This window comes from Emys orbicularis, chromosome 4 (genome assembly GCF_028017835.1).
Source record: "Emys orbicularis isolate rEmyOrb1 chromosome 4, rEmyOrb1.hap1, whole genome shotgun sequence".
In the NCBI taxonomy this organism is placed as follows: Eukaryota; Metazoa; Chordata; order Testudines; family Emydidae; genus Emys; species Emys orbicularis.
Window position 1 is genome coordinate 42,658,512 of NC_088686.1, and position 25,389 is coordinate 42,683,900.

Sequence of the window (25,389 nt, forward strand, 5' to 3'; positions counted from 1 at the left end):
ACACCAGGCTATTTGCCTCAACATCCCACCCCGCCATAAACGTCTCCCCCTTACTCTCACAGATATTATGGAGCACACAGCAAGCAGCAATAACAATGGGAATATTGGTTGCGCTGAGGTCTGACCTAGTCAGCAAACAGCGCCAGCGAGCTTTTAAACGTCCAAAGGCACATTCTACCACCATTCTGCACTTGCTCACCTATAATTGAACTGCTCCTTACTACTGTCCAGGCTTCATGAGCCATGGGAGCAAGGGATAGACTGGGGTAGGTGCGACCGCGCGGTCCTGCCGGCTGGGAGAGCAGTCTGAGGCAGAAGCCTCCAGCTCGCATGATATTCCAGGCAGGACTGAATCTCCATGAGACGAAACTTAAAGAAGAGAATGGCCTGGAGTCTCTGACTCCCATTCGGTGCTCTAAGAGGAGGATGGCCATGTCTGTCCAGGTGCCCCTGATCGACCTCACTGAGGAGGATTCCACAGAGTCCTCCCAGAGCAGCAGTACCCCGTCTGCCAGCAGCACCCAGGAGGATCAGAACAGATCCCCCGAGCTCATCACTGGGGAGCAGGAGAGCAGAGTTGCAGGGGAAGTGGTGGAATACCAGGATGGGTAAGATTTTGGAATTGGGGAGCACGTGTCGGGGAAGATCAAGGGCTTCTCCTGGTGGCCTGCAATCATTGTCTCCTACAGAGTCATGTCCAAACGTCAGGCAATCTCCAGAATGCGCTGGGTGCAATGGTTTGGGGATGGGAAGTTCTCTGAGGTTTCAGCAGACAAGCTGGTGGATCTGATGGCTTTTAGGCAGCATTTCAATCACTCCACATTTAATAAACTGGTCTCCTATCGACGAGCCGTACACCATGCCCTGGAGGTTGCTAGGAGCCGGGCAGGGAAGACGTTCCCAGAACCCCCGGCCAAGCGGCTAAAGACTAACTTCTGCAACAACAGCAAGGAGCGGGTGGAGGAGGACCAGAGCAGAGAGTAAATGGTTTCCGAAGTCACAAACAACAACAGGAGCCTTGAAGACAGTTGTTTATCGTGCAGGAGAAAAAAACCAGTCACATTCCACCCGCTGTTTGAGGGGGACCTGCCAGACTTGCAGGGATCGATTCCTGGAGCTCTTCTACATGTACGATGAGGACGGGTACCAGTCCTACTGCACCGTCTGCTGCGAAGGCAAGGAGCTGCTGCCCTGTAGCAATGCCAGCTGCTGCAGGTGCTTCTGTGTCGAATGCTTGGAGGTCCTGGTAGGGCAAGGTACCTCGGACAAGGCAAAAGAGCAAGAGCCCTGGAGCTGTTACATGTGTCAACCACAGAAGTGCTATGGGGTGTTACAGCGCCGACCGGACTGGAATGTACGGCTGCAAGACTTCTTCACCAGCGACAAAGGACAGGAATATGATGCACCTAAAATCTAAAAAGGCCCACACGTTTCCTAGAATCACTACCCTTGATAAGAGAACGTCAATGATTGCATTGGCTACTTGGATCACAGCAGCCCCCACAGTAGACTTGCCCACAACTGCAGCAGTAACGGGGAGCTGAGCGGGCTCCATGCTTGGTGTGGTATGGCGTCTGCACGGGTAACCCAGGAAAAAAGGCGTGAAACGATTGTCTGCCGTTGCTTTCACGGAGGGAGGGGTGACTGACGACATGTACCCAAAACCACCCGCGACAATGTTTTTGCCCCATCAGGCACTGGGGGGTTAACCCAGAATTCCAATGGGCAGCGGAGACTGCGGGAACTGTGGGATAGGTACCCACAGTGCACCACTCCATAAGTCGATGCTAGCCACGGTAGTGAGGATGCACTCCGCCGACTTAATGCGCTTAGTGGGGACATACGCAATCGACTGTATAAAATCGATTTCTAAAAATCGACTTCTATAAAATCGACCTAATTTCGTAGTGTAGACATACCCTTGGAAGGGATTTTATTCCCTTTCCACCCTGTGCTTTGAGCTGTGAATTCAGCTGATGGGAGGAATCATGACTCATCTTCATGGGGGGAAGAGCAGAGCAGCAAAGTCTTTTGTTCTCTTTATTGTTCCACAACAATCCAGCTGGTGTTGATGGGCCTTCCATGTTGGCCAGGAGATAACACCTTCTGTTGGAGAACAACATTTTACACTAGTTAATGTCTCTCGCCTGTCTGATGATTTACACAGGCTTACAATACAAATACAAATATACAAATATTACCTTACAATATTAGATACAGATGCTATACATGAAATTAATGCATGCAGCAACTCTCAAGCACCCAAAAAAGTCTAAACACTAAACATATTCTTATAATCCTAATAACTATTTTAACAATACTAACATACAGGTGAACCAGACTCAAGAAAGATATCTTGGAGTCATTGTGGATAATTCTCTGAAAACATCCAGTCAATGAAACTAACATAATGTTGGGAATCATTAAGAAAGGGATAGATAATAAGACAGAAAATATATTGCCTCTGTAAATCCATGGTACGCCCACATCTTGAATACTGTGTGCAGATGTGGTCGCCCCATCTAAAAAAAAATAAATATTGGAATTGGAAAAGGTTCAAAAAGGGTAACAAAAATTATTAGGGGCATGGAACAACTTCCATATGAGGAGAGGTTAATAAAACTGGGACTTTTCAGCTTGGAAAAGAGATGACTAAGGGGAGATATGATAGAAGTCTATAAAATCATGACAGGTGTGGAGAAAGTAAATAAGGAAATATTATTTACTCCTCATAACACAAGAACTAGGGGTCACCAAATAGAATTAATAGGCAGCAAAAGGAAGTATTTCTTCACATAACGCACTGTCAACCTGTAGACCTCTTTGCCAGAGGATGTTGTGAAGGCCAAGACTATAACGGTGCAAAAAAAGAACTAGATAAATTCATGGAGGATAGGTCCATCAATAGCTATTAGCCAGGATGCACAGGGATGGTGTCCCTAGCCTCTGTTTGCCAGAAGCTGGGAATGGGCAACAGGGGATGGATCACTTGATGATTACCTGGGCTGTTCATTCCCACTGGGGCACCTGGCATTGGCCACTGTTGGAATACAGGATACTGGGCTAGATGAACCTTTGGTCTCACCCAGTATGGCCTTTCTTATGTTCTTAACTATCCTGAGTAATTTTGTATTGTCTACAAATTTTGCCACCTCACAGTTCATCCCTTTTTCCAGATCATTTATGAATATGTTGAACAGCACAGGTACCAGTACAGATCCTATTCACCTCTCATCATTGTGAAAACTGACCATTTACTCCTACCCTTTGTTTCCTGTCTTTTAACCAGTTACTGATCCATGAGAGGACCTTCCCTCTTATCTCATGACTGCTTAGTTTGCTTTAGAGCAGGGGTGGGCAAACTTTTTGGCCTGAGGGCCACGTCGGGGTTCCAAAACTATGGAGGGCCAGGTAGGGAAGGCTGTGCCTCCCCAAACAGCCTGCCCCCCGCCCCCTATCCGCCCCCTCCCACTTCCTGCCCCCTGACTGCCCCCCTCAGAACCTCCCACCCATCCAACACCCCCTGCTCCTTGTCCCCTGACCACCCCCTCCTGGGACCCCCTGCTCCTAACCACCCCCGAGACCCCAACCCTTATCCAACCCCCCTACTCCCTGTCCCCTGACTTCCTCATCCCCTGACCGCCCCCCCAGATCTCTGCCACATCCAACCGCCCCCTGTTCCCTGTCCCCTGACTGCCCCCTGGGTCCCCCAGCCCCTTATCTAAACCCCCTGCTCCCCGCTCCCTTACCATGCTGCTCAGAGCAGCATGTCTGGCAGCTGCGCCACCCGGCTGGAGCCAGCCACGCCACCGCAGTGCCCGGCTCGAGCTTGCAGCCCCACTGCCCAGAGCGCTGGCGGTATGGCGAGCTGAGGCTGTTGGGGAGGGGGGACAGCAGGGGAGGGGCCGGGGGCTAGCCTCCCCGGCCGGGAGCTCAAGAGCCTGGCAGGACAGTCCTGCAGGCCGGTTGTGGCACACAGGCCATAGTTTGCCCACCTCTGCTTTAGAGTGTTTGGTGGGGGACTTTGTCAAAGACTTACTGCATATTGAGGGGTCAGTGCCATGGGCCCATTCCTTCTTCTGTGCCAGCCCATGGAAGTGGTTGGCCCCAAGTGCAGGATAAACACATGCTCCACCCTTTTAAAGACTCTAGCAGTAGCCTTTGTACAGCATGCTGTTTCGGATAATTTGCCTCCAGGAGCTTGTGCTTGTCACAACTGGTGCTTGGGTGGTCAGAGCTAATGGTTGGAGCAGTGCCAAAGGTCAGAGTCAAGAACCAGGAGGCAGAGCTGGGGTCAGGAGTTTAAGAGCAAGCCAAGAGGCAGGACCATCACTATAACTGGCAGGGGAATCCACCTTGTTGCACAGATACTTCCTGGAACTCTTCCTGGAACTCCTCCTGGGCTTAAATAGGGTGCCTGCACCAATCAGGGCCCACGAGGGAAGCTGTCAGTTTGCTTTCCAAGGTGGTACTTTCTGGGGGGTTTTTTCTTCACAAGGTTTAGATGCTAATGCGCACAGCTCTATCATAGCTGCTGGGCAGGGGTGCAGAGGTGTCGACCTCCCTGCAGACCCGGGTTCTAGTCACTGCAGGAACCTCGCATTGCTGGGACCAAAGACATACATGCCTCAGTATGACCCATAGTTTGCTTTAGAATCTCATAAAGGTACCCTATGAATGTCAATCATTATCATCATTATTATTACATATTTCCTTGTCATTCTCTATTAGAAATCAGAGATGAAAAAAATAAACTAGGGTATCCAGTGCATCCTCATCATTTCCTCTTCTGTCAGTGCAAAAATGTTTGCTACACTGTATTCTCCAATGATTTGTTCAATCTGATTTTAAATGGTTTCTGGACAATACAAATTACTTTTGTTTCCTCTTTTTAAAAAACTAGTTGATGTTGAAGGAAAGAGTAAAATTGTATTAGCTGTATTTGTCAAACTCCTGTGGCATCATGAAGGTGGGTCACTGGCTCTTTTAATTTATGACATTCTGATGTGGGCCAGATCACAGGCATTTCACCTGGCATTGAACATTAACACCTTCTAACTCCCTTTCAAAGGTACCATTTCATACTGTCTCTCCTATCATATCTGTTTTGTCTGCTTTATATCTCACAGCCATTTTCTTTTTTATCCTTCCTCACAAGCACACCTTGCATTTCTTTGGCTCCTTCAAATTCTCTCACACATTAACAGTTTCAAGAATAAAGTCAGTCTTTATGATTGGCCAGGAGACACAATTTATTTTATATTTGACTTGCTGCAGAATGCAGCCATTACCCCCATGTAGATGGTTAACACAAGCTTATTTACAGGTAACATTAATTAGGTAGGTTTAATTTTATTTTGCTAATCAAGAATCATTTGTGTTCAGTGTTTTATAGATTCGAAGAAAAGACTGCTTGGAATAAAATAAATAAATGCTTATTTAGCTGAATTCTCAGTTTGTATTTGGATAAAAAAATGAAAATTGGAAAATAGATTATCAAAATTTCAGGGATTTTTGCTCTTTTCTTTCTGGAAAAACAGAATTCTTCCAAGATAAATGGTAAGAATGACTGGCTGGCTCCTCACATTTTGATTTCAAAGAACTATTTGAAAGTCATGGGAATAACTATTCTACACTTTCTGATTTGATCTGATTATATTTGTAAGCACAGACATTTTTTCCTGCTTTCTCCCTATGCTGACTCTTCAGCAGTACAGAATGGCAGTCCCTATTTCCCTGGAATCCTGAGGCAATGGACAGAGAACTGAACTGGATGGTGATACAAAAACTTTACCTCCAGGTTAATATTATGAATTCAGCCCAAGTCAGCAGTGACGCAAAGCCATGACCATTTTAGAGCTGTTTGCTAGTCTATCTGAAATGAGTTGGGGGCGGGGGAGTCTTCAGTCTAGATCCTACCTGACATGTGTCCACATTGTTTAGTACCAATGGTAATTGTTTTCCTAGTTTCATTGATGGCAGCTGCTGCAGAGAGACCAAGGACTGAATGGTCCATTGAGACTGAACTTTGCTTTGACTCCTAGAGGTGGTCTCTGCATTCCAGGGTTGAAGACATTGCTTACATGTTCATAAAAGTGTGGAAGAAGTTTACCCTGATGCTCTCTGTGCTATGGATTAATAGAGATTCCAGAGCTGTCAATCCACCTTTTATCAGTACAAAATTAATTTAACTTTTGTAACTGAAAAAACAAACAGATTAAGGAATCAATATTTGCCAGAGAAGCACAAAATCGGGTGCGGGGGGGAGTGGGTTGGCAGGCTAGGATGATATTTTCAAGATTATAAGAGAGTGTCGCAAGGACTGGAGAGTAAAATTAGAAGCTACAGAAATTTCCTCAGTGGTCCCCCTGTCTTGATGCAGGTCATGTATCATGCGTTGCTCAGTCCTGAGGCTCAAGGCTGGTCTTAAGGAAAATGTGAACTTGTATTTTGGTGTCCCTTTCCCCTGCTGCCTCCCTGAGCTCCCCATCCACCCCCTCATCATCCCAGCCTCGGCTGCCTTTCCGGGCTCCCCACAATGGGTCAGTTCTGGAAGGAACCAGAGGAGTACAGATAGCATCTCACTGGTGTGGGGATGCAGCGGTGGCAGTGACATGGGGGCTCCAGAAGGGCAGATCGCTCCCCACATCCCAGTACTGAACATCCCCAATATTCAAGTGCCCCTTCCCAGTCCCAGGGAAGGTGGGTTAATGGAGGGGAGGGGGGGAGAGGTTAAAATGAAACACTCCAGTGCATTTGAGGTAGGGTTACCAGATAGGAACTGTGAAAAAACAGGATGGGGGTGGGGGGTAATAGGCGCCTATATAAGAAAAAGTCCTAAAAAACAGGACTGTCTCTTTAAAAATGGGATGGATGGTCACCCTAATTTGAGGTAGCTTGGGAGGGTTGTGATGGTGGAAGGTTCACTCCTGAAATATCCCCAACCTCCTTCACTGACATCTCTCTTTGGGATGAGCAAGAAAAAGGGGGAACCCCTGAGAGCTGGGGAACATGAGGAACTGGGGGGTCAGAGTGTGGCATAGGGGAGAGGGACCTTGAAGACTTGGGTGACACTCTGAGAACTGGGAATCTGGGACCTGGGGGGCAGAGGGAGGGGCCTCCTGGGAGCTGGGTGGGCATGGAAGGAGGCTAGTATCTGGGGGCACAGGAGAGACCCCTGGGAGCTGGGTGGGCATGTGGGGGGCTGGGACCTGGTGGCACAGGGAAGGCCCCCCTGGGACCTGGTGGGGCTGGGACCTGGGGGCACAAGGAGGGGCCCACTAGGAGCTGGGTGGGCATGGAGGGAGTCGGGGACCTTAAGGCACAGGGAGGGTCCCCCTGGGAGCTGGGGTGTGAGGTCAGGACACCCCCCCCCCCGACTTGTCTCTTTCCCCTGCAGTTTTTCAGCTCCCTTCCCCTCCCAATCCGCAAGAAGCTGGCAACTTTCAGCTCCCATTGGCTGATCATGACGCCACGCTTGCCTTCCATTGGGCAGAATCGCTTTCATTCAGGCCACCCATGGAAGGAGGAACAGCCCAGGCTAGGACAGTCCCAGAGGGTGGTGGGAAAGAGCCCACCGGGTTGCAGAGAGAAGAGGTGAGACTAGGAGCCAGGGGGGAAACCAAGTGGGGTGGCAAGCAGGGGGCCTCCACTCCAGAGCAGGGCGGCGGGTGACCTTGCTGCACCAAGCCACACCTCGCAGGCAGTAAGGAGGAGCCCGAGCTCCTTGCCTTTTCACCATGCCTTTTCACCTGACTATGGTGCCTTGGGCAGTCACACACCCCCTAAGGCCGGCCTTACTGAGGCCAATTCTTAGAAAGAAGAATGGAGGGAGAAACTGAAATGTTTTTGGGGGTCTCTCTCCAGATGCTATTCTAAAGGCAGATCAACTACATCCTGTTGGAATTTTCCTTTGTGTTTCTCAGGGAGTCAAGGGGGCAGCAAACTGCCAAGAATTGTCCTCGCTGCAACAGAACGTTGCCATACCAGAACTTCCCTACCCATCTATCCTGCACTCATCTGTTCCTTACTCTCCTTTCCCTGACTTCATCCTGACCCCTTTCCTCCAGCCCCTCCAGTATCTCTTTCAAGTACCTCTTAGACCCCCATCTCCCAAATACAAGGCTGAATTAAAGCAATCTGGGGCCCTCAGCACACTCCAGATGGGTAAAGTGACCATATTGGGACAGTCCCAGTTTTTCATATATCATCTCAGTGTCTCAGGTACTTCTTTAGGGACCTGAAACTTCCAATTTTCATTTCATAAATCAAAATGCTTGTTTTTATAAGTACAAAATGTTTATTCAAGACATTGTTATACCTATACCTGTGTTTAACAGGAATAGTCAAGTAGAATGAGTGTTTAGTGTGGTGAACAGTGCTTGGAGTGAAGAGAAAAGCTGAATGAGGGTAGACACTAACAAAGCTGTTCTTTAGCTCAAAGAGAATGTTAAGAACACTTGTTCTGTGTATCATTCAGTACACTAGGGTACTAGAATAAATCCTCCACTAAGAAATATTCGTCATTGAGTCAGAAGCTGGCAGTAGTGGCATCAGCACATTTTTTTTAAAAGTGTATTTTATCTTATCTTATATCCTTAAAAATGTCACAAAATCATCCCACAAAATTTCTGATGACATCACCCCCACAAATTCATGATGGAGTGATGACAGCAGGGCCCTCCCTCCCACATAGTCCCCCTTTGGGGTGATTTTTGGTGGAGGGCCGTAGAGCAATGGGTTTCAGAGTTAACAACCATTTAGATGAATGAAGCAGTTCATACCTCTGAGTGCAAAGCATAACAATAATAAAGTTTTGAGGTCACAGATGCCTCAATCACTGTGACTGAGCCTGAATCCAATGGGAGAGTATGCGGTAAGACACTGAGGCTCCTTGGCAAAGGGTCTCCTGTGCTTTGCAAATAACTCTCACCTCAGAGCTTTCAAACTCAATACACCAAACCCACGTCTTGCAGGATATTTATCCATAAAGAGTAATGTGTAAGGTATCTACGGAAAGCTTGTAACTTATCAAGATTCATAATCATTGTGAGATATATGTACAGGTAATATTTAATGAATAATGTATTCATATTGAAATTATGCTTTATGGACTTGGAGTAAAAAATAGTCACCAGGGGATCATTAGGGCTCTGTGACTTCTGCAGGGGCCAGTGTGGCTGATCCCAGGGCTGCCCAAGCAGCTGATTCCATGGCCAGCTGCTCAGGTGGCCCCTGGGACAGCCACACCAGCTGCTGCTCTGGCGGCCCCGGGCGGGTAGCAAGAGCAGCTGAGGTCTGCGACCCCAGGCAGCAGTCCCCGAGCAGCTGGCCGCAGCAGCACGGTCTGCGGCCCTGGGCAGCTGTCCCTGGCCGGCCAGAGTAGCCGCGGTCCACTGGCTCCAGCAGCGGACTGCGCCCTGCCAGCCAGAGCAGCCGTGGTCTGCAGCCCCCAGCAGCTGGTGCTGCAGGTTCCGAGCGCCACCCCCGATCCATACCCCCTCCTCCCCCAAGATTTAATCACAGGTATTTTTAGTATAAGTCATGGACAGGTCACAGGCTGTATGACCTAATTGTAGCCTTATGGATAATAAGTCTTGCTCATGGCCCATTCATGCAGAAGAGAGTTGTCACCCCTTCCTGGTTAGTCAGTGACGTAATGCAAGGCTCAGTTGTCTAGCCTTGCTCCATCCCAAGCCTTTCAATGGAAAACCACCAGAGACAACTGCAAACAACCAAAACCACTTGGAGGTAAAAAAGGAAGGTTACAACAGACAGAGCCATCATCCTGCCTATGAATAGAGACAAAAGACTTTCAATATAACACAGGGTGGGGAAAAGCATTCTGTATGCTTTAACCAAGGAGACATCTTGGGGATTGAGGATGTTCTCATGAAAAATTGGATCCTGGTTCATGTGCAGCCAGCCCCAGTTGTGCAAAAACCTACTTTATTAGCTAGGAAAGTTAACTATTAATAATCATAGAATTATAGAAGATTAGGGGTGGAAGAAACCTCAGGAGGTCATCTAGTCCAACCCCCTGCTCAAAGCAGGACCAACCCCAACTAAATCATCCCAGCCAGGGCTTTGTCAAGCCAGGCCTTAAAAACCTCTAAGGATGGAGATTCCACCACCTCCCTAGCTAACCCATTCCAGTGCTTCACCATCCTCCTAGTGAAATAGTTTTTCCTAATATCCTCCACTGCAACTTGAGACCATTGCTCCTTGTTCTGTCATCTGCCACCACTGAGAACAGCCTAGCTCCATCCTCTTTGGAACCCCCCTTCTAGTTGAAGGCTGCTATCAAATCCCCCCTCACTCTTCTCTTCTGCAGACTAAATAAGACCAGTTCCCTCAGGCTCTCCTCATAAGTCATGTGCCCCAGCCCTCTAATCATTTTCATTGCCCTCCGCTGGACTCTCTCCAATTTGTCCACATCCTTTCTATAGCGGGGGGCCCAAAACTGGACATAATACTCCAGATGTGGCCTCACCAGTGCCGAATACAGGGGAATAATCATGTCCCTCGATCTGCTGGCAATGAGAATAGACCCAGGCTAGCATTTTATGATTTTGTTTTGTATTGTAACCATTTGTTTCCATCACTCTCTTGTTTCTAGTTAACTCTTATTTTTTTCTTAAATAAACCTATTTTTGTTTTATTGTAAGTGCTCACATGTGCAAAGTGATTTTACAGGAGCGGTGATTTAAGGTAAAACTAGTAAACTAGGGTACATTGCACCTTTGGGGACAAAGGTTCTGGTGAGTATCCAGTGTCAGCAGCTGGATATCACAGGGAAATGATTAAAAGGGACTTGGGAACTGGGGTGCACCTATTGTTAACTTGTAAGGCAAAGACAGGGCTGGCACAGCTCAGAGGAGTGTGCTTGGGAGTGGCTGATAGGCTGGTGGTATTAGAGAGCAAACGCCCAGCCACCACGGGCAAGACTACCTCTCACTAGCGGCAGGAGGAAACAAGGTGACTCACAGTCCTGGGCACCCCAGAACCATTGCATGCTGGTTTTGTTACCATAGATGGAAAGGGACATTTTTGCTGTGGTGGGTATTTGGGTATCCAGCTCTGAGGAGTCCAGGTGGCCACCAGCATTAAATCATCTGAGGGCAGATAACCTCAATGGTGATGTTACAGTTTTGACAAGTTCTTTAAAGTGCTTCCTTTTCTATACCAGCATCACTTCAGTTATTCCAGGATGTATCTTCAGCCATTACTTTTCATCCAGTTACTGACCTCACTCAAGCCCTTGTATAGCTGGGAGATGGTGCTGTTTGTATCTGATGTGAAGGCTTGCAGTATGTGCAGTTTAACTGAGGCTCATGTACTCTGTGCACAAGTGGCTGTCTTCATGTGAATGTTAAATGGCTCTCAGATAGCGGGAAGCTAGCCCAAGAAAGACATTTTGAGCTCTGACTGGTTAAATATGCTCATCTAGTTAGACAGAAACTGTCAGCTATTTAGGGTTTTTCATTTGTTTGTAATATTCTAACAGAAATTGGAACATTTTCTTGCACTCCCAGTTTTGACAGTTTCCATTTGCTGGCCAGTGATTTCCTTCCACATTCCCTCTCTGCTCCACCCCATTATTTCTAACTGGCAGAATACAACATGGCTCTCCTTTTGTTTATTTTCCTATTTGTGCACTAGCACCATGGAAAATGTCATCAAGGATACATACTTCTCTAGGAATAGGGTTTTTAGTGTAATTGATTCTGGGAGGCCAGCAGGGGGCTCCTACTGCTGCTCTGGGAATAATGTTTGATTCTATATTGGTGCTGCTGGACCAGCTGGGGTGGGGATGCCTAGGCCAGCTCTAGAAATAGGGCTTATTCATGTTGCTGCTGGTGTAGGACCAGGAAGGGTTGCCCAGCTTAGCTCTGGGAATGGGTTTTTTTAGTGTAACTGCTGATGTTGCAGAGCCAGTAAAGGACACCTAGCCCTATTCTGGGGAAGGGGATTCTTAATATAACTGCATTCTCTTTTGAGTCTGGGTCAACTGATCATTAGAAGATGGGATGGATCCCTTTGCTGATAGTTTACAACAGCGGTGGAATAGACAATAGAACTGTCAGACATGGGCAGGCCTCTTCACCCTGTTGCCAATCTACACTATGCACAGTACCTTAGAACTCTCTGGCTTTCTTTCAGAACATTCACATTTTTCTATACTCCCCCCCCCCCCCCATCTTTTGCCAACTTGCCTCCATTAGTTCAAGTTGCCTTCACCTCTGCTTGGGAGTTGAAATGTGGATGGCCAAACACAGAAGCATGCAGCAGAAGAATCAAAGGAAGACCAGATCCTGCTTTCAGTGCAAGTCTCCCCTCACATCCTGAGGGGGGAGGGGAGGAGGGAGAGAATAGGCCTCTTTTGCCCCCAAGGAAGATTATCTCTGAGGGGCCTCTTTGACCTGAAGGAGATGGCAGTGGAGAACCCAAACCCTCCTAGGAAAATAAGCATCAAGCACTGGTATATTCAGTCCCCAAGAAAGCAAGCAGACTCTGATTTAGTTGCAAACATTCAGGCATCTGTAACATTGCTGAAGCAGCTCCAGAGGCTCAATCCTGAAACCACCTAGGAGATTCAAGTGCCCTTTATGGATCCTGAATTTGGTCTTGAAATCAATCCCCAGATAAGAAGATTCAGTGAGGCTCAGCTTATCTAAAACTCTGGCCTCCTTGGTTGTCATAGCCTGCGCCTGATGGGCCTCAAAACTTGGTGCATTATTGATCAAGGAACAATACTGTACTTTTCACATAGAGAAAGGGTTCTTTGAACTCTGGACGACTTCATCCCAGAATTGACTTGAGTTTTCCTAGAATTATGGAGATAGTATGATGGGAGTACTGTCCAATGTCAAAACGTGACTAAGGAAAAAGGGGGGGATTCTTGTGATGTCAGAAGAGACTGGAAGACTTACTTTATTGGGTTTCTTTTCTCTGAGAATCTGGCCCCTGTGTTAAGTGATCTCACTCTCTGTGTAGTGTGCACAAAGTTGGGGACTGTGGTTTCCTTAAGAGGGAATTCAGATAGTTTTGGAGGCAAAATGTTCAGTAAAAATATTTTCCTCAAATATTTTGGCATTGACTGCTGATAATCTTAAATTAAGTTGTATTAACTATGTATCTTAGCATCTGAAGCTTTGGACAAGCTATTTCAGGAAGAGAAAGCAGGTATTTGGACCCCTTCACTTTGGTTAAAGGACCCAACCCATAAGATAAGGATCAGCAGATCCAAGATCTCAGAGAAAAGAAATTGACATGGAAGGGAAACGTTTCTTTCTGAGAGTTAAAATTTCTGCAATGTCAGAAATGAAGCACCAGAACTCAACATTACACCATGGCTGGTCTAGTAACAATGCAATGTGCTAACTCATAGAAGGTTCATGTTCCAGACCTAAGCTCCTCTTGGCAGAGGGAACATCTTATATGGTTTTGGAATGGTTCCCCTTAGATCAACAATCTCAGTAATGCTACTTACAGTTCTCCTAGGTCCAGTTCTCCTTGATCAGAGATGGTTCACTGGAATGAGGGGACTTCAGCAGTAGGCAGAGTAAAAAGTGGGAATGAGGAAAGTCCTCTGCAAGGGCCAACGCCATGGGTAAAAAGAAAGGATTTATATGGGCCTAGCAAGTATATTATCTCATTTAGGAGCTAGGGTTCCATTTCAGAGCAGTTGAGTGCTGGGGTTAATAAATAAATATTTAGAATTTGGAGATTGTTTGCCACGAGTTTTTAACTGCTTAATGTTGGAAGCCTAAATTCTTTGACAGGTATGCTTTAAAACAGGAGAGAATTTTCCTAATAGAAGAGGGCAGTTCAGTGGCATTGTGAATTACAAGGTTGGTAAATTTGCTGATTGTCACAGCCTTGCCAGAGCCAGTGGAGCATCTCATGAGGCAAGATCCCTTTTAATCAATCGATATCCAACTCAGAATGGCCAATTGGGCTTTAAATTCCACAAGATAAACAAAAACAGCCTTTTTTCTGTGTGATGAGGCTTAACCCGCATGATTTGCAAGGCAAATGAGATAATCACCCCATAAATGCAGAACATGACTAATTGGGGTTAAGTAATTGCCTCATGGCCAAAGGAGGCAGAGCTAAGTCTTATAAGTAGACTGAAGAAGCTCAGTTGGTGAGAGACTCTACAGGAGACAGGTCTCTCTGGGGGAAGAGAAGACCTGGGATAGGGTTTAACAGACAGGAAACAATGGAGGAATACCACTATAGGAGTAGGTTAGGCTTCTGCAGGGGAAGCCTTGAGGTAGGGCCAACAATGGAACTACAATGGAGCTTGAGAGGGGAAGCAGGGATATTAGTTTGCAGATTTGTTTGGATTTTCAATTGGACTTGTTCGTGTTTCCCTGGAAGGGGTTTAGACTTTCATGTGACTGGGCTGGAGGGCCAAGCCACAGAATATCCAGAGGGTGAATCAGGAGAAAACAAATGCTGGGAAAAGCCATTCCAGGGCTGCAGGAGAGCCTAGTAGGGGGTGCCAGAGATGAAGAGCCCATGCAAAGCTGTGACCAGAGATGGGGGAGGGGTGCCCATGAGGTGTGGACATGCTATTACATGTATCAGAAGTGGGATTTGAAACCCTCCTCCCCCAAGGAAGGAGGGAAGATGCCAACTACCCTAAAGGTGAGGGGAAGAGGGACAGACTAAGACGCTTTTTCTGGAGTTTGGGGAATATGGAGGGTGTAGGCCTCATGCTGGTGGAGCAACAGGAGCAGATACATGCTCATTAGTTGTGCCTACTACAAGGGTAGCAACAACAGCGAGATGCTCAACAAGAATGCTTCCTGCAATGCCTAGAAAAGTGGACCCCACGGAACCAGTTTGGGGAGAAAAAAATTCTGATAGACCAGTAGCAGACCTCTCAAAATTGGCCCGGAAGCATTTTTGTGCACCTTAAAAAGGTAGCAGCTATGGCAGGATGGACCTGATCTTCTTGGGCAACTTGAGTGGCCCCTGTCAGGAGATGCTCAATTGACTTACTGAGCTTTGTCCAACTAGCAGGTGAGGTGCTACAAATTTGTAAAAGAGGCCATTCTGGATAGACTGGGACTGACCCTGGAAGCATATCTCCACTAGTTTAGAACAGAGCCTTTACCCTGCAATGGTGCCCTAAAGTGGCCTGGCAACACGATGGTTGCAGCCCACAACAAACTCATTAGACACGGTGGTGGACCTTATAGTCCCAGAACAATTTCTAGGGGTTCAAAGTTGGGTCCAGAGGTTTCGGCCAACATCTACCGATGAGCCCCTGACAACAGTGGAGGGCTATATGGAAGCTGAGCCACCCAAATGAGGGATTGGATTGAAGGGACCATACCAAGGGAAGTAAGAAAACAGAGAACCTTGCCACTGGGATGGCAAGGGGGACACATGGAGATAGAAATTCTTAAACAGTTCTGTACCTAAGAAACTAGAAGATGTAGTGGTGCCTCAGTTGTTACGAGGTACCTGGGACAGGCACCCAGGAATTGGTCAGGTGAACCTTATTGTGTGTTTCTTGTCTGGCCAACCAGGTCATATAAAAAAGGACTACCTGCTCATGGAGTGTGGCTATTTGAACTGCTACTACAGCCAAGTCTGTGGTTGGGATGTTCTGTCGGAAGGGGGTGTACTGCAGCCTACTAGGTAACTGCTAGGCTGATTGACTCCAGGTGTGAGCAAACACTAGTTTGGGGGAATAGCCTCTTGAAGTGAGAATAGATCAGCATTTTCCAATGCACATCTCTTGTGCACATGGAGAACCACAGGTCTACCCTACAGGAGAGAGAGATAGAACAACAAGGTTGGATGAGCAAGCTCAGGGTCAGCGTGGTAAGAGAGCTCCCCTAGCCTGTAACTGTAGACAGAGATTAGCTTAATTTCCTGGCCCTATTACCAGACAGGGTACTGCTCATGCTTGAACCAGTTGATCATAAGACAGCCTTCACTTGGACATGGGCTGTTGGGCTGGATGGCTCCGCGCAAGGAGCAAGATATCAACAGGCTCTATCAAGCAGGTCAGGAGAGCCAAACAGGCAATGTCAAGTCAATTGCAAGCCCTGGCAACACAATTGCTTGAGGCAAACTGGGAACTGGAAGAGATGAAAGCTGCATGACAGAAAATAATAGAGGAGGCAACAAAACAAGAGCAAGAATTGGTCAGGCAAGACTAGACTTAGTATATGAGAAGAATTGGCAACAACTCAAACAGGCGCTAGCTATACTGTGAACCATGAAGTCACGTGACAATGGGGCCTCAGCCTCTAGAGGCCAAGAGCAGGCCCCTGCGGGAGAGGAAAAAAATTGAGTAATTCGGGGGAGATAGTCATCCTGAGGGAGGAGACAAGAGAACCTTCTCCTGATCAGGGACCCCGACCTGGCAGCTGGGGTGACAGTTGACTCTATGCAGATTTGAGAACTCTGGGATCTGTTAGCCATTGCAGAGGAGGCCCTGCGAATAGACATGCAAGACTAAGAATATTGGAAAGAACATTATGAAGATGGGTGGACAAATGGTTTTTTGTCATTTAGCACAAGTACGTGAATTACAGGAAGAACTGGAATGCCTGCAGGGCCCAGCACAGTAACTCAGAGTACACTGACAGGTACTGTCTGAAAAAGAAGGGGGTTATGTGATGGGGCTTAACCACCATCAACTGCAAGGCAAGGGAAAGAACCCCAGTCATGCTTCATCCCAGGAGATGATTAACTAATTGTCTCTTGGCAAGAGGAAAGGGCGCTAGGCCTTGTAAGTAGACTGAGGGAGCTCAGTTGGGGAGAAACTGCAGAAGAGACAGGTCTCTAGGGAAGAGAAGCCCTGAGATCGTTGCTTCCTGTCTGTTAAACTGAGGAAAACCACTACAGGAGCACATTAGACTCCTACAGCTGAAGTCCTGAGATAGAACCAACATGTGAACTACAGTGGAGCCTGAAAGATTTATTTGGACTTCCGTTTGGACTTGTTCATGTTACCCCAGAAGGGGTTTAGACTTTGTGACATGGCTGGAGGGCCAAGCCACAGAACACCTAGAGGATGAGTCAAGAGAAGACGAAGGCTGAGAAAAGCCATTGCAGGGCTGAGGGAGAGCACAATAGGGGGCACCAAAGAGGAACATTCTGTGCAACGCTGTGACCACAGATGAGAGGTCACTCACAAGGTGAGGACATGTTATTACATGCTGACTCAGTCAAAAAGGTGCAATCGGCATTAGGCACCCAAGCAGGCCAGGCTTTTGGGGTTAAGACAGGGGAGATCCTCCTCCTTTGCTTCACCCACAACAGCCCACTGAAAGCAGAAGCCAGCCCTTTTTACCCTGTGTGATGGGCTCTGATTGACTTCTGCCCACTTCCGGCTCTTCTTGCCAGTTCTCATTGGTTCTCCCAGCAGCTGATCCTGGGTGTCCTCTCTAGGCAGCTTTTGGACATCTCAACCTGCTGTTCTTTTCCTCCAAAAGGACACCACCTTTGGGCAGGTGCTTTAAGGCAGTGGGACCTCCAGCAGGGAGCATCAAATGCCCAGTCCCCCTCATTACACAGATTTAGGCTAGTTCCATGTGGACATTTGTTCTGCATAACACTAGCATACCATTCTAGAGTAGGATTTCTTTTTACCTGCTTGGAGCTGTGAGATATGTGATCCCAATGTCTGTTTGGAAGGTTTTCCTAGTGATGGTGACAGTAGCTTTATGGGGCTGTGGAAGCAGCAGCAGGGCTTGGTGTTTCCAGGAGGCATTTTGGGGGGCATGGGTGGAGTGGTAATCAGTGATCACACAATGTTTAAGATGCTTGCAAGACTTGTGTTATTTGGTGTCTGATTCCAGCTGGCTGTATATCACAACACCCTGCCCAGAATCTGACTAGGAAGCTTAGCCCTTAAAGGCACAACTTCCCTTCCAAGCCAAAACTTAATACCACCACTTAAAAAAATTAATATAACAAATAATTACAAATACTTATAACTAACTTCATAAACTTTCTAACAATATTCAATTAATCTTTGAGGTGCCCTGTACTGTTGCTTGGATCTTTGAGGCTGTTTCAGCTTTGTTCTGTATTCTCAACAGCTTCCCTATCTCCTGGAAGATGTTCTCAATTGTTTTAGTTCCCTGTTCCTCCAATGAATATACCCTCTTGAGGAGACCAAGGGTATGACACATTTAGGTGATAGTCCATTCATATTGTGCTGCAATGTTGTTCATTGCACCTGTGAAGAATTCCACTGAGTTAGTGGTGCTGTTATCATTCGCTTTGCCCATGCTTGTGCAGACTCTGCTGGTGAGTGGAAACTCTTACAAAGTGATGTAATTCATTCAGTTTTAAATCCTTTTCCATATGGTGAGCATTGTCTTGGCTTGTGTTGTTTGCCACAGCATGTGCAGCCCCATGTTCTGTTTTTGGTAGACTCTGAATTTGAGCCCTGTGTGCCTTTCTGCCTCAGGTCTTTTCTTGAAGTATTTTGGATTTTCTGTCATGCCCACAGTATCAGAGCACTGTTCATCCTTTTTTCTGGACTGGGTCTCTTTCTTTGCTGGGCAAATTCTAATTGCTTTTTCAAAGTTTTAATTCTGTGTATCCAGTGGTCTCTCTCTGAGTGTTTTGTCCCAGATCCCAATCACAATCTGGTCTCTTATCCAGGACTCCAGGAGCCCTTCAAAATTGGAAAATTGGCTCTTCAGCCTTAGATCAGTTAAACTTTTTTATGGTTTCACCTTTTTGTACTTGTAAAGCATCTCTTACGTATTTCATCTTAATGGGGAGAACTCCTCAAATTTCTGTAATACAATTTCATAGTTCTCCTCCTATGTCTGAATTCACTGAAAAGTATTAAACACATCAAGTGCTTCAGAACTAGCTATTGTCAGAAATAAGACTATCTTCTGACATCTTCCTTTTTGCTGGACCCCATTTTGCTTGCAGATACAGAGTGATGCACTGTTTAAGCCTTCTCCAGTTGTTTTCCACATTTCCAGAGAGTTCCAGCTCTAGTGGGAGCTGGAATTTAACTGACTGTAGCAATGGGATGACTCACTGACACAGCGCCTCCTGCTGGTTGTCTCAGGAATTAGCTCTCCAGCTCCAGAGCACCTTCTGCTGGCCGATGTCCCGCTTGTCACTGGCCCCCGTGTCCCTCCCAGACCCCAGTGCCCCTTACCTCGGGGGTCTGCTCTCTGCAGTACCCCTGCAGTCTTTGGGTCTCCCCTCACCAGGGAACCCCCAACCCTCTATCCCCACCTTGCCTCAGTGGCTACTGCCAGTCATTGTCTAGCCCCCGCTCACTGGGGCAGACTGCAGTCTATAAACCACTTATTATCGGCAAGGGGGGTTTGGACCTGCTGCCTTTCCTAACCCTGGGCTGCACCTCTGCAACCCCAGTACCTGCTTTGGGCCTTTAGCCAGGCCTGCAGCCTAGGGAATTGCCAAGCTGGAGCTTCCCCACTCCTTTGCCTTTCCCCAGCCCTGCTCTACCTCAGGCACCCTGCTCAGTTCCCAGGCAGCCAAGTCCTTCTCTCTCCATGGCTAGAGAGAGACTGCCTCACAGCCCTTTAATAGGGCCAGCTGTAGCTTGATTGGGGCATGGCCCCGGCTGTGGCTGCTTCCCCAATCAGCCTACCTTATTGGCTCCCCAGAGCAGCCCTTTCCCAGGGCTGTTTTAACCCCTTCCGGGCTGGAGCGGGGTAACCGCCCCGCTACACTGACCAATTCTTTCTCTCAGGATATTTTCTTAGTTTGTTTTACGCCTGGTACCATATGGTGTTCAGTGATCACATAGTGCTTAATTAAGGTGCTTGCAAGAACTGATTCCAACTGCTGGTGCAGAACAAGAAGAGCGTTACAGTGTCCACCCAGATTCTTTTTCTGGGAAGCTCAGCCCTTAAAAGCACAGCCCCTAGTATCACAGATGAGGAGGAGGAGGATGCTGTGGCAGGATGGCAAGAGTCAGTTAGTGACCTATGGAAAGGGTTATTGTGAAACTCAGAACAGTATCTCTTTTGACTGGACTCACTTCTTGTCTGAGGACTGGCCAGGCTGGAGAGGAAAGAGGTGAGTGACTTCAGTTGTTCCCGAATTAAATATCTGCCTGTATGTCCCTTCCAGTCCCTGTGCTGCAAAAAAGCTCCTTCATCTCACTTCAAGATGGGGTTGTTGTTTGTTTTATTATTATTTTTGTTTTGCTCTCTCAAGCAGCGACTTCTTTCCTATGCTCCTTTCCTTCCCTAATATATTTGCATCATTCTCCTGGAACAGACTCAGCCCCAGAGGCAGTAGTGTTGCATTGCAACCCAGACTAGCAGAGACTATTTGGCTTTAGCACCACTTGGGAAAGCTTTCAGCTTGAGATGGAGTTATGTGTATGGGCAGCGGGGGGAGGGCAGAATGTTTCCTGGTTTTCATTACACATCTGGGCAAATGACTGAGCCACTTGCCTGACACTGACTGTACTTTGTTCACTCAAAATTCTGATTAAGGGAAAGGAATCTGGCAGTATATAACTTTGTGAGTCTTTATCCCTTAGAACTTCCATCAGAGAAAAGGGCTCAGAAGGAGAGATACATTTCCAGCTGCCCATCAATGCCCCTATATTAGCCATAGATCATGAGACTTTAATTAGAGCTTTGAATGTGATTGGAGCCCAAGAATGTTTGTCACTCAAAATGTTTTGGCTTTTTTGTTGTTTTTTCCCCCATGGATGGAAAGAGGAGGGAGATAACATTAACATCTTACATTTTTAGGATGTCTTTCATGCTGCAGGATCCCAAAGTATAGATAGATAACATCACCTGAAGAAATACAGCCACATGTGGGGTTGAACATGGTAGCTGTTTAACAGCATACATCAACTCTACACACAACTTTTTAGGCGATAGAGTGAAAAAGAATCCCATCTCCAGTTAAACACAAACAGAGAAGCAGAATGTAGTTAACCGCCTTGGAATTTGACTACGGACACTGAAATTAACACTTTTACATTTGTGGGAGTGCCATGGGATCTTTGAGGAGTTCAGGTGGCCATGGCATTAGTTTAGTCTCTGATTCAAAAGACTGCACATCCAGCAGCATAGCATTAGCATGTAACTAGTGTTTTGGTTAGAAGTACACCTACTGAATCTTCAGCAACACTTCCTGGACTACCCAAGTTTTCCCTGATCTCCTATCCAAGGACTGACTAAACCTTATGCTTTCTTAGGCCTGGTCTACACTTGGGGGGGGGGGGGAGGGGAGATCGATCTAAGTTACGCAACTTCAGCTACGTAGATTGACTTACCGTGGTGTCTTCACCGCGGTGAGTCGACTGCTGCCACTCCCCTGACTCTGCCTGTGCCTCTCGCCGAGGAGGAGTACAGGAGTCGACGGGAGAGCGCTCGGGGGTCCATTTATCGCGTCTAGACTAGATGCGATAAATCGACCCCCGCTGGATCGATCGCTGCCCGCCAATCCTGCGGGTAGTGTAGACATACCCTTAGCTTGTGATCTGTAGTATTAAAGGGGAAAGAGATTTAGGATTTGTATAGTTTTATATTTAATATGGGGTATTTTTTGAAAAGCCCCTGGGATGAGAGACTTTTGCCCAGATCCCAAGCTTTGGCTGAACTATTCTTAGCACAGCTCAGAAGAGGGTGGTGCAAATACAGCTTTAAGCCATCTTTGCATCATCCTGAGGCTGTCTGACTGCCAGCACATAGTCCCCAGTGTAAATTAGAATAGCATCAGGGCTACTGTGTTTTTACACTGGCTGCCAGTGCCCCCAAAGGGGCTATTCTAGCAGTTGGAAATAACTGAGGTATAGAGATGCTCTGGGTAGTTCCCCTTTTTCCCAGCTACAACCCTTGCATGGGGGCCCAAAAGGAGGAGTGCTGTAGGAGCCACTACAGTGTCTGTATGCTGAATGAAGATTTCTCTACCCTATACTGGGGGATCCTCAAGTAACTGGTTAAGATGCTTTTAGGACTACTTTGCGTTGACAGAGTGCCATAAAACAGCTTTAACGGACTGGAGGATCTGGCCCCAAGTGTGTGTGTGTGGGGGGGGGGGGGGGGGAGTGTCAGTGATCCTCCCTCAATTGCCTTAAGGGTCAATTTGTTGCCTGTCTAGGATTTTTAGCTTGCTTCTGGATAAAACAATCTGGGGGGTGTAATGGAGAAAATGGTGACTGAAATTCACTCCCTAACATCCATGAATTGCAGCAGCAGGCTACGGGGAAAATGTTTAAATTTGTCTATGCACTAATATATCCTGTTTGTGATTCTGTTTGTAGCTCTGTAATATGTAGACAGCAGTGTCTGCTACAGCACAGAATATATTTGGTATCTAATTGTCACATAGATGCCTAGGTGATAGAAGCTTTAGAAGTAACTAAGACAGATAGATATTCCTGCTCCTTTTCTGTATCTGTGTGAATTTGTGTATGAATGTGCTTGACAGAAAGTCTTGTGGATTTGTTTGTGTGCGTATGCACGTGTAAGCATGTCTGTGCAGTTTGCTTCATTCACTGCTGCAATAACTCATTATTAAGAAATACCTTTAGTCATCATGTTGAGAACATACATAAGGGACATGAGTGTTGTGTTTAGGTTTTTTTGTTTCACTGTGAACATCTAGATCAAATTCCTAAAGTATTATTTATGCAAAAAGTGTGAATGTTCCCAGCTTGCAAGTGAAGTCAAACCCTTGTTACTGTTTACAGTAAAACAGCTGCTCTCAGCATTTCTCTCTGAGCCTCAGATACCTTAGCTCTTCCATACTCAGCCTTACATCATAGCAGCTGCAATAATAAGAGGCTGGAAGAGGTCAGGAGCAGGCAGTTCACCTATACCACACCTTTGTTTAAGAGTGTTTAGATGGTAAAATACCTCCACTGCTGAATTTTTCAGCCTGACTGGACTCCACATAGAGGCTGGATCTTCAGACCTATTTTGCCAAAATCACTCCAGCACCACCAACCTTAGTCAGTGTTCTGATTTTCTCTCTTTATACGTTTTCCCTTGAAATATTCTATAGATCCAGTCTGGAAAATGTTCCAAGGTTTTTCAAAGCTAAAGATAATAGTAATAACATAATATTGTGCTAACACACATGTCGGCTTTTTAAAGGTATAGAGAACCTAATTTGCATGGCAGAACTTTCCTAATTTACACTAACTGGGATACCCTTTGCAAATTATTGAATTTTGTGAATTTGCAAGTACATGAACAAATACAAATTTTAAAAAATGGAAAAGCATCACAATGTACTTTATTTTGAAAACTAATTTCTTTATAATTATTTATGATACTTCATAATGCACAAATGTATATACTGGAATGTATTTTGTAAAGATAACATACTTAACATGAGAGGTGGCTACTGCACTCCACTCTTCAAACTTTGCTGAAAAGTGAGACTGTAATTTTTATGCTGTTTATGAAGTGTGTGGACTAATGAGGTTCTGTTTTGTATACATATTACAAATGTATGAAAGGAAAAATAAGGGGCTAAAGTCAATATAAGAACTTTTTAACAGGTTGTAATTAAATGTCCTAAATGCTGTTTACTGAAACCTTCTCTTCCTTTGAACAGCTGCTGAATATGTGTGTGTATCAGCACATAAGGTGAAAATGGATTCATTACTGTTTTATCACACTATCCAGGAATTTAGTAAAATTTGATATTTTTACTTTAAAAATGAAAATTAGACTGGTAAGGCTGCAGAGTCCTTATCCAGACCTACAGCTACTTTTCTCTACATACAAGGTTTCTTTTGGCAGTATTTTATTAGGTTAAAATTAGCTAGATTCATGGTGGTCACATGCAGAATAAAACCTATAAAACTGTTTAGTCCCCGAGTACCTGATAGAGCCTGAGGAACTGCAAGCTTTTCTGGTCTTACAGTTTCAGGGTGACGTCACGAATGTCTCAGTTGATATCACAGATTGCAGTAATATGTTGCTACAGAAGAGAATGTCAAGGTTGGAATGCTATAGGATGCTTAAACAGGATCCAGCTATAGGACTGCATCAAAATGGCTTCTACAAGAAACCACAAAAGAGAAAGGGAAAGGGATAGAGATAGAGAAAAGGGCAGTGAGCTTTGTAGATCATATACGACACGAATACATTCAGAACAAAAGTATGTGATGGAAATTATTGGATCTAACTTATAAATATTACATGAGTTACAATTATTATTATGAATTATTTGTATTGCAGTAAAACCTAGAGGCCCCAGTCAGGAATAGGACTTCACTGGGCCAGGCACTGTACAAACCCATGGTGAGATACATTCCCTGCCTTGAAGAGTTTTTAATCTAAACAGACAAAGGGAGGGGTGTGGCACGGAACATACAAGCAAAGTATTTATGGTAATGATAGCTGCACGTAGTTCAGTTTTTTGCCCCAAAACAAGCAACATACAGAGGGTGGGGAAGAGAGGAACAATCAATCAAAATATGTACATTTTTATAAACATATATATTTGTTATGTATACATAATTATATACATTGTATACTTTAAAAAGATACACAGCAAGTACCATGGCATTTATTTTGTTATTATCAGCATTGTACATACTTATAAATATCTATACAGACACAAATTATACATACTATAAGGTTGTGCATATCTTTCTTTAGGTTATGGTGATGCATCCAAATAATGTTCAGCTTGGTTCTCCTGGCTTAAATGTCACCAAAAGCCCTTGATAAAAATGTTGCCTTCTACTTTGTCATACTGGAGGGGAGAATATATTTTAGTGCTCCCACTGTAGGTATAGATGTGTCTGTCACATTGCAAAAAACAAACAGCAAAATATATTTTTCTGCTATCAGAAACTTAGCAGCTAAAAGAACCAAATAATATGTGTATGACTAGGATCTGGGACTGGGTCCTTGTGAATAGGATACTGAAATTCTATATGCAGTTACCTTTCCAGCATTTCCTTCTCTTTACTTTTATACCCTGTTGTTGACTCTGAAAAAAAATTTAAGCAGCTGTTTCAATTTATATGTTTATCTTCTTATCTCCATTTCCAGGTGAGTGGAGCAAACAGGTTAGCTTTAGCTGATTTTTAACATTAACAGCATAAGCTCTTCTGCTTTTAGAGGAATGAAGCAGGGTTGTGGATTTTTTTAGGGGGGGGGGCGGAGCGAGAGTTTCTGAATAATCAGGAAATTCCAGTGAGAGGAGCAGAATGTGTAGAGCGGGCCAGAATTACCATGACAACCATAGGCAAGAACCCAGAGAGAATCTGGTAAAGAAATTACAGTTGAATTACAGTTAACTTCTCAATTATTTTTTAACCATATAGTTATGAAGAAATATCTCCTTTGACCTAACATTGTATGCTGTGGGGGCTTGTGGAAGTGCAGCATTGTTCGCAGTGTTGAAATTGCTTCACAAATGTGT

At 45.8% G+C, this 25,389-nt stretch overlaps 1 pseudogene; it reads left to right on the forward strand.

Annotated features, from left to right (window-relative positions):
• The first annotated feature begins 276 nt into the window (after window positions 1–276).
• Window positions 277–1,417, forward strand: LOC135877730 (DNA (cytosine-5)-methyltransferase 3B-like; annotated as a pseudogene).
• The last annotated feature ends 23,972 nt before the right edge of the window (window positions 1,418–25,389 follow it).